Raw genomic sequence first — 15,423 nt, forward strand, 5'->3', positions numbered from 1 at the left:
AACATAGAAACATCTGCACTGTCATCTGTTGAAAGATGGAAATACCTACACCGAGATCTGCATAAACATGGAAATATCTACACCTCTACCTGTATAAAGATGGAAATAGCTACACAGCTATCAGTATAAATATGGAAATATTTACACCGCTATCTCTATGAACATGGAAATGTCTACACCGCCATCTGTAAAAACATGGAAATATTTACACAGTCATCTGTATAAACATGGAAATATCTACACCTAAATTTTTAAAACATGGAAATATCTACACTGCCATCTGAATACACATGAAAATATGTACACAACCATCTGTATAAACATGGAAATATCTACACTGTTATCTCTATAAACATGCAAATACCTACACCACCATCTGTATACATGGAAATATCTACACCGCTATCTGTATAAACATGGAAATATCTACACCGCTATCTGTATAAACTTGGAAATATCTACACCGCCATCTGTATAAACATGGAAATTTCTCCACCGCTATCTGTATAAAAATGGAAATACCTCCACCGCTATCTGTAAACATGGAAATATCTACACTGCTATCTGTATAAACATGGAAATATCTACACAGCCATGTGTATATACATGGAAATATCTACACCGCTATCCATATAAACATGGAAATAACTGCACCGCTATCTGTATAAACATGGAAATATCTACACCGCCATCTACATATCAATGGAAATATCTGCGCCGCCATCTGTATAAACATGAAAATATCTACACGGTCATCTGTGTATAGATGGAAATGTCAACACCGCCATCTGTACAAACATGGAAATATCTACACAGCCATGTGTATATACATGGAAATATCTACACCGCTATCCATATAAACATGGAAATAACTGCACCGCTATCTGTATAAACATGCAAATATCTACACCGCCATCTACATATCCATGGAAATATCTGCGCCGCCATCTGTATAAACATGAAAATATCTACACGGTCATCTGTGTATAGATGGAAATATCAACACCGCCATCTGTACAAACATGGAAATATCTACACCGCTATCTCTATAAACATGGAAATATCTACACCGTGATCTGTATAAACATGGAAATATTTAAACCGCTATCTGTATAAACATGGAAATTTCTACACTGTTGTCTGTATAAATATGGAAATATCTACACCGCCATCTGTATAAACAAGGAAATACTTATACAGTCATCTGTGTAAACATGGAAATATCTATACCACCATCTGTATAAACATGGAAATATCTAAAATGCCATCTGTATACACATGGAAATACCTACACGGCAATCTGTGTATAGATGGAAACATCAACACCGCCATCTGTACAAACATGGAAATATCTACACTGCTATCTCTATAAACACGGAAATATCTACACTGCGGTCTGTATAAGCATGGAAATATCTACACCGCTATCTGTATAAACATGGAAATATCTAGACCGCAAACTTTATAAACATGGAAATATGTACAACGTGATCTGTATAAACATGGAAATATCTACACAGCTATCTGTATAAACATGGAAATATCTACACAGCTATCTCTATAAACATGGAAATATCTACACCGCCATCTGTATAAACATGGAAATAACTACAAAGTCATGTGAATAAACATGTAAATATCTGCAAAGCCATCTGTATAAACATGGAAATATCTACACAGCCATCTGTATATACATGGAAATATCTACGCCGCTATCTGTATAAACATGGAAATAACTACACCGCTATTTGTATAAACAAAGAAATATCTACACCGTGACTTGTATAAACATGGAAATATTTACACCGCTATCTGTATAAACATGGAAATTTCTACACCGTTATCTGTATAAATATGGAAATATCTACGCCGCTATCTCTATAAACATGTACATATCTACACCGCCATCTGTATAAACATGGAAATACCTATACAGTCATCTGTGTAAACATGGAAATATCTACACCACCATCTGTATAAACATGGAAATATCTACAATGCCATCTGTATACACATGGAAATACCTACACGGCAATCGGTTTATAGATGGAAACATCAACTCCGCCATCTGTACAAACTTGGAAATATCTACACTGCTATCTGTATAAACATGGAAATATCTACACAGCTATCTCTATAAACATGGAAATATCTACAAAGCCATTTGTATAAACAGGGAAATACCTACACAGTCATGTGTAGGAACATGGAAATATCTCCACTGCCATCTGTATAAACATAGAAATATCTACACAGCCCTCTGTAAATATGGAGATATCTGCATAGGCATCTGTATAAAAATGGAAATATCTGTACCGCTATCTGTATAAACATGGAAATGCCTACACCGCTGTCTCTATAAACATGGAAGTATGTACACCGCTATGTGTATAAACATGGAAATATATCCACTGCTCTCTGTATAAACCTGTAAATATCTACAGCGCCTTCTCTATAAACATTGAAATATCCACATTGCCATCTGTAAAAACATGGAAATATCTACACAGTCATCTGAATAAACATGGAAATATCTACACCACCATCTGTATAAACATGGAAATACCTACAATACCATCTGTATACACATGGGAATATCTACACAGTCATCTGAATAAACATGGAAATATCTTCACTACCATCTGTATAAACATGGAAATACCTACAATACCATCTGTATACACATGGAAATATCTACACAGACATCTGCATAAATATGGAAATATCTAGCCCACCATCTGTATAAACATGGAATTATGTACACTGCCATCTGTAGAAAGATGGATATATCTACACCGCTATCTCTATAAATATGGAAATATCTACACCGCCATCTCTATAAACATGGAAATATCTACACTGCCATCTCCATAAAGATTGAAGTATCTTCTCCGCCATGTGTATAAACACGGAAATATCTACACCACCATCTGTGTAAACATGGAAATATCTACACCGCTATCTGTATAAACATGGAAATATCTACAGCGCCATCTGCATGTCCATGGAAATATATACGCCGCCATCTGTATAAACATGGAAATATCTACACAGCCATCTGTATAAACACGGAAATATCTACACCGCAATCTGTATAAACATGGAAATATCTACACCGCGATCTGTATAAACATGGAAATAACTTCACCACGATCTGTATAAACATGGAAATATCTACAAAGCTATCTCTATAATCATGGAAATATCTACACCACTATCTGTATAAACATGGAAATATCTACACTGTCATCTATATAAACATGGAAATATCTAAACTGCCATCTGTGGAAAGATGGAAATATCTACACCACGATCTGTACATATATCAAAATATCTACACCGCTATCTGTGTAAAGATGGAAATATCTACACCGCAATCTGTGTAAAGATGGAAATATCTACACTGCTATCTCTGTAAACATGGAAATATCTACGCCACTGTCTCTGTAAACATGGAAATATCTACGCCACTATCTGTATAAATATGGAAATATCTACATCGCTATCTGTATAAACAAGGATATATCTACACCGTTATCTGTATAAACATGGAAATATCTACACCGCTATCTATATAAATATGGAAATATCTACACCGCCATTTGTGTAAACATAAAAATATCTACAGAGTCATCTGTATACACTTGGAAATATCTACACAGGCATCTGTATAAACATGGATGTATCTACACAACTATCTCTATAAACAAGGAAATACTTACAGCGCTATCTCTATAAACATGGAAATATCAACGCCACAATCTCCACAAACATGGAAATATCTACATCGCTATCTGTATAAACAGGGAAATATCTCCATCAATATCTGTATAAACATGGAAATATCTACACTGCTATCTTTATAAACAAGGAAATATCTACACCGCTATCTGTATAAACATGGAAATATCTTCAACGCTATCTGTGTAAACATGGAAATATCTACACAGCTATCTGTGTAAACTTGGAAATATCTACACAGGTATCTTTGTAAAAATGGAAATATCTACACGGCAATCTGTGCAAAGAGGGAAATATCTACACCGCTATCTCTGAAATCATGGAAATATCTACACCGCTATCTGTATAAATATGGAAATATCCACACCACTATCTCTATAAACATGGAAATACCTACACCGATTTCACTATATACATGGAAATATCTACACTGCAATCTCTATATACATAGAAATAGCTACACAGCCTTCTGTATAAACACGAAAATATCTACACCGCCATCTTCAGAAACATGGATGTATCTACACCGCCATCTGTTTAAACATGGAAATATCTACCCCATTATCTTTATAAACATGGAAATACCTTCACTGCCATCTGTAAAAACATGGAAATATCTACACCGCCATCTCTATAAACACGGAAATATCTACACCCCTATCTGTATAAATATGGAAATATCTACACCGCCATCTCTATAAACATGGAAATATCTACACCACGATCAGTATAAACATGGAAATATCTACACCGCCATCTGTATAAACATGGAAATATCTCCACTGCTATCTCTATAAACATCGAAATACCTACACCGCCATCTGTATAAACATGGAAATACTTACAAATTTACCTGTATAAACATGGAAATATCTGCACCGCCATGTGTAAAAACATGGAAATATCTACACAGCCATGTGTATATACATTGAACTATCTACACCACTATCTATATAAACATGGAAATAACTACACCGCTATCTGTATAAACATGGAAATATCTACACCGCCATCTACATATCCATGGAAATATCTGTGCTGCCATCTGCATAAACATGGAAATATCTACACGGTCTTCTGTGTATAGATGGAAATATCAACACCGCCATCTATACAAACATGGAAATATCTGCACCGCTATCTGTATAAACATATAAATATCTACACAGCTGTCTGTATAAACATAGAAATATCTACACCGCTATATGTATAAACATGGAAATATCTACACCGCTATCTCTATAAACATGGAAATATCTACACCGTGATCTGTATAAACATGGAAATATTTACACTGCTATCTGTATAAACATGGAAATTTCTACACCGTTATCTGTAGAAATATGGAAATATCTACACCGCTCTCTCTATAAGCATGGAAATATCCACACCGCCATCTGTATAAACATGGAAATACCTATAGAGTCATCTGTGTAAACATGGAAATATCTACACTACCATCTGTATAAACATGGAAATATCTTCAATGCCATCTGTATACACATGGAAATACCTACACGGCAATCTGTGTATAGATGGAAACATCAACACCGCCATCTATACAAACATGGAAATATCTACACTGCTATCTCTATAAACATGGAAATATCTACACTGCGGTCTGTATAAACATGGAAATATCTACACCGGTATCTGTATGAACATGGAAATATCTACACCATGATCTGTATAAACATGGAAATATATACACCGCTATCTGTATAAACATGGAAATTGCTGCACCGGTATCTCCATAAACATGGAAATATCTACAAAGACATCTGTGTAAACATGGAAATACCTACACAGTCATGTGTAGGAACATTAAAATATCTACACTGCCTTCTGTATAAACATAGAAATATCTACATAGCCCTCTGTATAAATATGGAAATATCTGCATAGGCATCTGTGTAAACATGGAAATATCTGCACTGCTATCTGTATAAACATGGAAATACCTACACCGCTGTCTCTATAAACATGGAAATATGTACACCGCTATGTGTATAAACATGGAAATATCTCCACTGCTCTCTGTATAAACATGGAAATATCTCCACCGTTATCTGTATAAACATGGAAATATCTACAGGGCCATCTCTATAAACATTGAAATATCTACACTGCCATCTGTAAAAACATGGAAATATCTACACAGTCATCTGAATAAAGATGGAAATATCTTCACCACCATCTGTATAAACATGGAAATACCTACAATACCATCTGTATACACCTGGAAATATCTACACAGACATCTGTATAAATATGGAAATACCTACACCGCCATCTGTAAACATGGAAATATCTACACTGCCATCTGTAGAAAGATGGAAATATCTACACCGCTATCTCTATAAATATGGAAATATCTACACCGCCATCTCTATAAACATGAAAATATCTACACTGCCATCTCCATAAAGATGGAAGTATCTACTCTGCCACGTGTATAAACACGGAAATATCTACACCACTATCTGTGTAAACATGGAAATATCTACACCGCTATCTCTTTAAACATGGAAATATCCACACCGCCATCTGCATGTCCATGGAAATATCTACGCCGCCATCTATATAAACATGGAAATATCTACACGGCCATCTGTGTATAGATGGAAATATCAACACCGCCATCTGTAGAAACATGGAAATATCTACACCGCTATCTCTATAAACATGGAAATATCTGCACTGCCATCTGTAAAAACATGGAAATACGTATACAGTCATCTGTATAAACATGGAAATATCTACAATGCCATCTGTATACACATGGAAATATCTACACAGCCATCTGTATAAACATGTAAATATCTACACTGCTATCTCTATAAACATGGAAATATCTACACCGCCATCTCTATAAACATGAAAATATCTACACTGCCATCTCCATCAACATGGAACAAACTACTCTGCCATATGTAGAAACATGGAAACATCTACACCGCCACCTGTGTGAATAAGGAAATATCTACAATGCCATCTGTATAAAGATATAAATATCTGCACCGCGAGCTGTATAAACATGGAAATATCTACATCGCTATCTGTATAAACGTGGAAATACCAACACCGCTGTCGGTATGAACATGGAAATATCTACAACGCCATCTATATAAACATGGAAATATCTACACCGCTATGTCTATAAGCATGGAAATACCTACACCGCTATCTCTATAAACATGGAAATATCTACACCGCTATCTGTAAAAACATGGAAATATCTACACCGCGATCTGTATGAACATGGAAATATCTACACCGCGATCTGTACAAACATGGAAATATCTACACCGCAATCTGTGTAAACATGGAAATATCTACACCGATATCTGTGAAAACATGGAAATATCTACACCGCTATCTGTATAAACATGGAAATATCTACACCACGATCTGTATAAACATGGAAATATCTACACCGAGATCTGTATAAACATGGAAATATCTACACCGCAATCTGTATAAACATGGAAATATCCACACCGCTATCTCTATAAACATGGAAAAATCAACACTGCTATCTCTACGAACATGGTAATATCTACACCGCCGTCTCTATAAACATGGAAATATCTACACCACGATCAGTATAAACATGGAAATATCTACACCGCTATCTGTATAAACATGGAAATATCTACAATGCCATCTGTAGAAAGATGGAAATATCTACACCGCAATCTGTGTAAACATGGAAATATCTACACCGATATCTGTGAAAACATGGAAATATCTACACCGCTATCTGTATAAACATGGAAATATCTACACCACGATCTGTATAAACATGGAAATATCTACACCGAGATCTGTATAAACATGGAAATATCTACACCGCAATCTGTATAAACATGGAAATATCTGCAAAGCTATCTCCATAAACATGGAAATATCTACACCGCCATCTGTATAAACATGGAAATACCTACAAAGTAATCTGTATAAACATGGAAATATCTACACAGCGAACTGCATAAACATGGAAATATCTACACAGCCATCTGTATATACGTGGAAATATCTACACCGCTATCTGTATAAACATGGAAATAACTACACCGCTATTTGTATAAACAAGGAAATATCTACACCGCAATCTGTATAAACATCAAAATATCTACACCGCAATCTCTATAAACCTGGAAATATCCACACCCCTATCTGTATAAACATGGAAATATCTACACCGCCATCCCTATAAACATGGAAATATCTACACCACGATCAGTATAAACATTGAAATATCTACACCGCTGTCAGTATAAACATGGAAATATCTCCACTGCTATCTCTATAAATATCGAAATATCTACACCGCCATCTGTATAAACATGGAAATACTTACAAAGTTATCTGTATAAACATGGAAATATCTACACCACCATCTGTATAAACATGGAAATATCTACACAGCCATGTGTACATACATGGAAATATCTACACCTCTATCTATATAAACATGGAAATAACTACACCGCTATCTGTATAAACATGGAAATATCTACACCGCCATCTACATATCCATGGAAATATCTGCGCCGCCATCTGTATAAACATGGAAATATCTACACGGTCATCTGTGTATAGATGGAAATATCAACACCGCCATCTGTACAAGCATGGAAATATCTGCACCGCTATCTGTATAAACATGGAAATATCTACACCGCGGTCTGTATAAACATGGAAATATCTACACCACTGTCTGTATAAACATGGAAATATCTACACCGTCATCTCTATAAACATGGAAATGTCTACACCGTGATCTGTATAAACATGGAAATATTTACACCGCTATCTTCATAAACATGGAAACTTCTACACCGTTATCTGTATAAATATGGAAATATCTACACCGCTATCTCTATAAACTTGGAAATATCTACACCGCCATCTGTATAAACATGGAAATACCTATACAGTCATCTGTGTAAACATGGAAATATCTACACCACCATCTGTAGAAACATGGAAATATCTACAATGCCATCAGTATACACACGGAAATACCTACACGGCAATCTGTGTATAGATGGAAACATCAACACCGCCATCTGTACAAACATGGAAATATCTACACTGCTATCTCTATAAACATGGAAATATCTACACTGCGGTCTATATAAACATGGAAATATCTACACCGGTATCTTTATAAACATGGAAATATCTACACCACGATCTGTATAAACGTGGAAATATATACACCGCTATGTGTATAAACATGGAAATATCTGCAACGCTGTCTCTATAAACATGGAAATATCTACAAAGCCATCTGTATAAACATGGAAATTCCTACACAGTCATGTGTAGGAACATGGAAATATCTACACTGCCATCTGTATAAACATAGAAATATCTACACGGCCCTCTGTATAAATATGGAATTATCTGCATAGTCATCTGTGTAAACGGAAATATCTGCATCGCTATCTGTATAAACATGGAAATACCTACACCGCTGTCTCTATAAACATGGAAATATGTACACCGCTATGTGTATAAACATGGAAATATCTCCACTGCTCTCTGTATAAACATGGAAATATCTCCACCGTTATCTGTATAAACATGGAAATATCTACAGCGCCATCTCTATAAACATTGAAATATCTACACTGCCTTCTGTAAAAACATGGAAATATCCACACAGTCATCTGAATAAACACGGAAATATCTACACCACCATCTGTATATACATGGAAATACCTAAAATACCATCTGTATACACATGGAAATATCTACACAGACATCTGTATAAATATGGAAATTTCTACACAGACATCTGTATAAATATGGAAATATCTACACGGCCATCTGTATAAACATGGAAATATCTACACTGCCATCTGTAGAAAGATGGAAATATCTACACCGCTATCTCTATAAATATGGAAATATCTACACCGCCATCTCTATAAACATGAAAATATCTACACTGCCATCTCCATAAAAATGGAAGTATCTACTCTGCCATGTGTATAAACACGGAAATATCTATACCACCATCTGTGTAAACATGGAAATACCTACGCCGCTATCTGTATAAACATGGAAATATCTACACTGCCATCTGCATGCCCATGGAAATATCTATGCCGCCATCTGTATACACATGGAAATATCTACACGGCCATCTGTGTATAGATGGAAATATCAACACCGCCATCTGTACAAACATGGAAATATCTACACCGCAATCTCTATAAACATGGAAATATCTGCACTGCCATCTGTAAAAACATGGAAATAACTATAGAGTCATGTGTATAAACATGGAAATATCTACAATGCCATCTGTATACACATGGAAATATCTACACCGTTATCTCTATAAACATGGAAATATCTACACCACCATCTGTATAAACATGGAAATACCTATAGAGTCATCTGTGTAAACATGGAAATATCTACACCACCATCTGTATAAACATGGAAATATCTACACCTCGATCTGTATAAACATGGAATTATATACACCGCTATCTGTATAAACATGGAAATATCTGCACCGCTATCTCTTTAAACATGGAAATATCTACAAAGCCATCTGTATAAACATGGAAATACCTACACAGTCATTTGTAGGAACATGGAAATATCTACACTGCCATCTGTATACACATAGATATATCTACACAACCCTCTGTATAAATATGGAGATATCTGCATAGGCATCTGTATAAACTTGGAAATATCCACACCGCAATCTGTATAAACATGGAAATATCTACACCACTATCTGTATAAATATGAAATATCTAAACCGCTATCTCTATAAAAGTGGAAATATCTCCACTGCTATCTGTATAAACATGGAAATATCTTCAATTCTATCGGTATAAACATGGAAATATCTACACCGCCATCTGTATAAACATGGAAATATCTCCACTGCTATCTCTATAAACATCGAAATAACTACACCGCCATCTGTATAAACATGGAAATACTTACAAATTTACCTGTATAAACATGGAAATATCTGCACCGCCATGTGTAAAAACATGGAAATATCTACACAGCCATGTGTATATACATTGAACTATCTACACCACTATCTATATAAACATGGAAATAACTACACCGCTATCTGTATAAACATGGAAATATCTACACCGCCATCTACATATCCATGGAAATATCTGTGCTGCCATCTGCATAAACATGGAAATATCTACACGGTCTTCTGTGTATAGATGGAAATATCAACACCGCCATCTATACAAACATGGAAATATCTGCACCGCTATCTGTATAAACATATAAATATCTACACAGCTGTCTGTATAAACATAGAAATATCTACACCGCTATCTGTATAAACATGGAAATATCTACACCGCTATCTCTATAAACATGGAAATATCTACACCGTGATCTGTATAAACATGGAAATATTTACACTGCTATCTGTATAAACATGGAAATTTCTACACCGTTATCTGTAGAAATATGGAAATATCTACACCGCTCTCTCTATAAGCATGGAAATATCCACACCGCCATCTGTATAAACATGGAAATACCTATAGAGTCATCTGTGTAAACATGGAAATATCTACACTACCATCTGTATAAACATGGAAATATCTTCAATGCCATCTGTATACACATGGAAATACCTACACGGCAATCTGTGTATAGATGGAAACATCAACACCGCCATCTATACAAACATGGAAATATCTACACTGCTATCTCTATAAACATGGAAATATCTACACTGCGGTCTGTATAAACATGGAAATATCTACACCGGTATCTGTATGAACATGGAAATATCTACACCATGATCTGTATAAACATGGAAATATATACACCGCTATCTGTATAAACATGGAAATTTCTGCACCGGTATCTCCATAAACATGGAAATATCTACAAAGACATCTGTGTAAACATGGAAATACCTACACAGTCATGTGTAGGAACATTAAAATATCTACACTGCCTTCTGTATAAACATAGAAATATCTACATAGCCCTCTGTATAAATATGGAAATATCTGCATAGGCATCTGTGTAAACATGGAAATATCTGCAATGCTATCTGTATAAACATGGAAATACCTACACTGCTGTCTCTATAAACATGGAAATATGTACACCGCTATGTGTATAAACATGGAAATATCTCCACTGCTCTCTGTATAAACATGGAAATATCTCCACCGTTATCTGTATAAACATGGAAATATCTACAGAGCCATCTCTATAAACATTGAAATATCTACACTGCCATCTGTAAAAACATGGAAATATCTACACAGTCATCTGAATAAAGATGGAAATATCTTCACCACCATCTGTATAAACATGGAAATACCTACAATACCATCTGTATACACCTGGAAATATCTACACAGACATCTGTATAAATATGGAAATACCTACACCGCCATCTGTAAACATGGAAATATCTACACTGCCATCTGTAGAAAGATGGAAATATCTACACCGCTATCTCTATAAATATGGAAATATCTACACCGCCATCTCTATAAACATGAAAATATCTACACTGCCATCTCCATAAAGATGGAAGTATCTACTCTGCCACGTGTATAAACACGGAAATATCTACACCACTATCTGTGTAAACATGGAAATATCTACACCGCTATCTCTTTAAACATGGAAATATCCACACCGCCATCTGCATGTCCATGGAAATATCTACGCCGCCATCTATATAAACATGGAAATATCTACACGGCCATCTGTGTATAGATGGAAATATCAACACCGCCATCTGTAGAAACATGGAAATATCTACACCGCTATCTCTATAAACATGGAAATATCTGCACTGCCATCTGTAAAAACATGGAAATACGTATACAGTCATCTGTATAAACATGGAAATATCTACAATGCCATCTGTATACACATGGAAATATCTACACAGCCATCTGTATAAACATGTAAATATCTACACTGCTATCTCTATAAACATGGAAATATCTACACCGCCATCTCTATAAACATGAAAATATCTACACTGCCATCTCCATCAACATGGAACTAACTACTCTGCCATCTGTAGAAACATGGAAACATCTACACCGCCATCTGTGTGAATAAGGAAATATCTACAATGCCATCTGTATAAAGATATAAATATCTGCACCGCGAGCTGTATAAACATGGAAATATCTACATCGCTATCTGTATAAACGTGGAAATACCAACACCGCTGTCGGTATGAACATGGAAATATCTACAACGCCATCTATATAAACATGGAAATATCTACACCGCTATGTCTATAAGCATGGAAATACCTACACCGCTATCTCTATAAACATGGAAATATCTACACCGCTATCTGTAAAAACATGGAAATATCTACACCGCGATCTGTATGAACATGGAAATATCTACACCGCGATCTGTACAAACATGGAAATATCTACACCGCAATCTGTGTAAACATGGAAATATCTACACCGATATCTGTGAAAACATGGAAATATCTACACCGCTATCTGTATAAACATGGAAATATCTACACCACGATCTGTATAAACATGGAAATATCTACACCGAGATCTGTATAAACATGGAAATATCTACACCGCAATCTGTATAAACATGGAAATATCCACACCGCTATCTCTATAAACATGGAAAAATCAACACTGCTATCTCTACGAACATGGTAATATCTACACCGCCGTCTCTATAAACATGGAAATATCTACACCACGATCAGTATAAACATGGAAATATCTACACCGCTATCTGTATAAACATGGAAATATCTACAATGCCATCTGTAGAAAGATGGAAATATCTACACCGCAATCTGTGTAAACATGGAAATATCTACACCGATATCTGTGAAAACATGGAAATATCTACACCGCTATCTGTATAAACATGGAAATATCTACACCACGATCTGTATAAACATGGAAATATCTACACCGAGATCTGTATAAACATGGAAATATCTACACCGCAATCTGTATAAACATGGAAATATCTGCAAAGCTATCTCCATAAACATGGAAATATCTACACCGCCATCTGTATAAACATGGAAATACCTACAAAGTAATCTGTATAAACATGGAAATATCTACACAGCGAACTGCATAAACATGGAAATATCTACACAGCCATCTGTATATACGTGGAAATATCTACACCGCTATCTGTATAAACATGGAAATAACTACACCGCTATTTGTATAAACAAGGAAATATCTACACCGCAATCTGTATAAACATCAAAATATCTACACCGCAATCTCTATAAACCTGGAAATATCCACACCCCTATCTGTATAAACATGGAAATATCTACACCGCCATCCCTATAAACATGGAAATATCTACACCACGATCAGTATAAACATTGAAATATCTACACGGCTGTCAGTAAAAACATGGAAATATCTCCACTGCTATCTCTATAAATATCGAAATATCTACACCGCCATCTGTATAAACATGGAAATACTTACAAAGTTATCTGTATAAACATGGAAATATCTACACCACCATCTGTATAAACATGGAAATATCTACACAGCCATGTGTACATACATGGAAATATCTACACCTCTATCTATATAAACATGGAAATAACTACACCGCTATCTGTATAAACATGGAAATATCTACACCGCCATCTACATATCCATGGAAATATCTGCGCCGCCATCTGTATAAACATGGAAATATCTACACGGTCATCTGTGTATAGATGGAAATATCAACACCGCCATCTGTACAAGCATGGAAATATCTGCACCGCTATCTGTATAAACATGGAAATATCTACACCGCGGTCTGTATAAACATGGAAATATCTACACCACTGTCTGTATAAACATGGAAATATCTACACCGTCATCTCTATAAACATGGAAATGTCTACACCGTGATCTGTATAAACATGGAAATATTTACACCGCTATCTTCATAAACATGGAAACTTCTACACCGTTATCTGTATAAATATGGAAATATCTACACCGCTATCTCTATAAACTTGGAAATATCTACACCGCCATCTGTATAAACATGGAAATACCTATACAGTCATCTGTGTAAACATGGAAATATCTACACCACCATCTGTATAAACATGGAAGTACCTATAGAGTCATCTGTGTAAACATGGAAATATCTACACCACCATCTGTATAAACATGGAAATATCTACACCTCGATCTGTATAAACATGGAATTATATACACCGCTATCTGTATAAACATGGAAATATCTGCACCGCTATCTCTTTAAACATGGAAATATCTACAAAGCCATCTGTATAAACATGGAAATACCTACACAGTCATTTGTAGGAACATGGAAATATCTACACTGCCATCTGTATACACATAGATATATCTACACAACCCTCTGTATAAATATGGAGATATCTGCATAGGCATCTGTATAAACTTGGAAATATCCACACCGCAATCTGTATAAACATGGAAATATCTACACCACTATCTGTATAAATATGAAATATCTAAACCGCTATCTCTATAAAAGTGGAAATATCTCCACTGCTATCTGTATAAACATGGAAATATCTTCAATTCTATCGGTATAAACATGGAAATATCTACACCGCCATCTGTATAAACATGGAAATATCTCCACTGCTATCTCTATAAACATCGAAATAAC

This window comes from Pan paniscus, chromosome 6, assembly GCF_029289425.2.
Source record: "Pan paniscus chromosome 6, NHGRI_mPanPan1-v2.0_pri, whole genome shotgun sequence".
Lineage (NCBI taxonomy): Eukaryota > Metazoa > Chordata > Mammalia > Primates > Hominidae > Pan > Pan paniscus.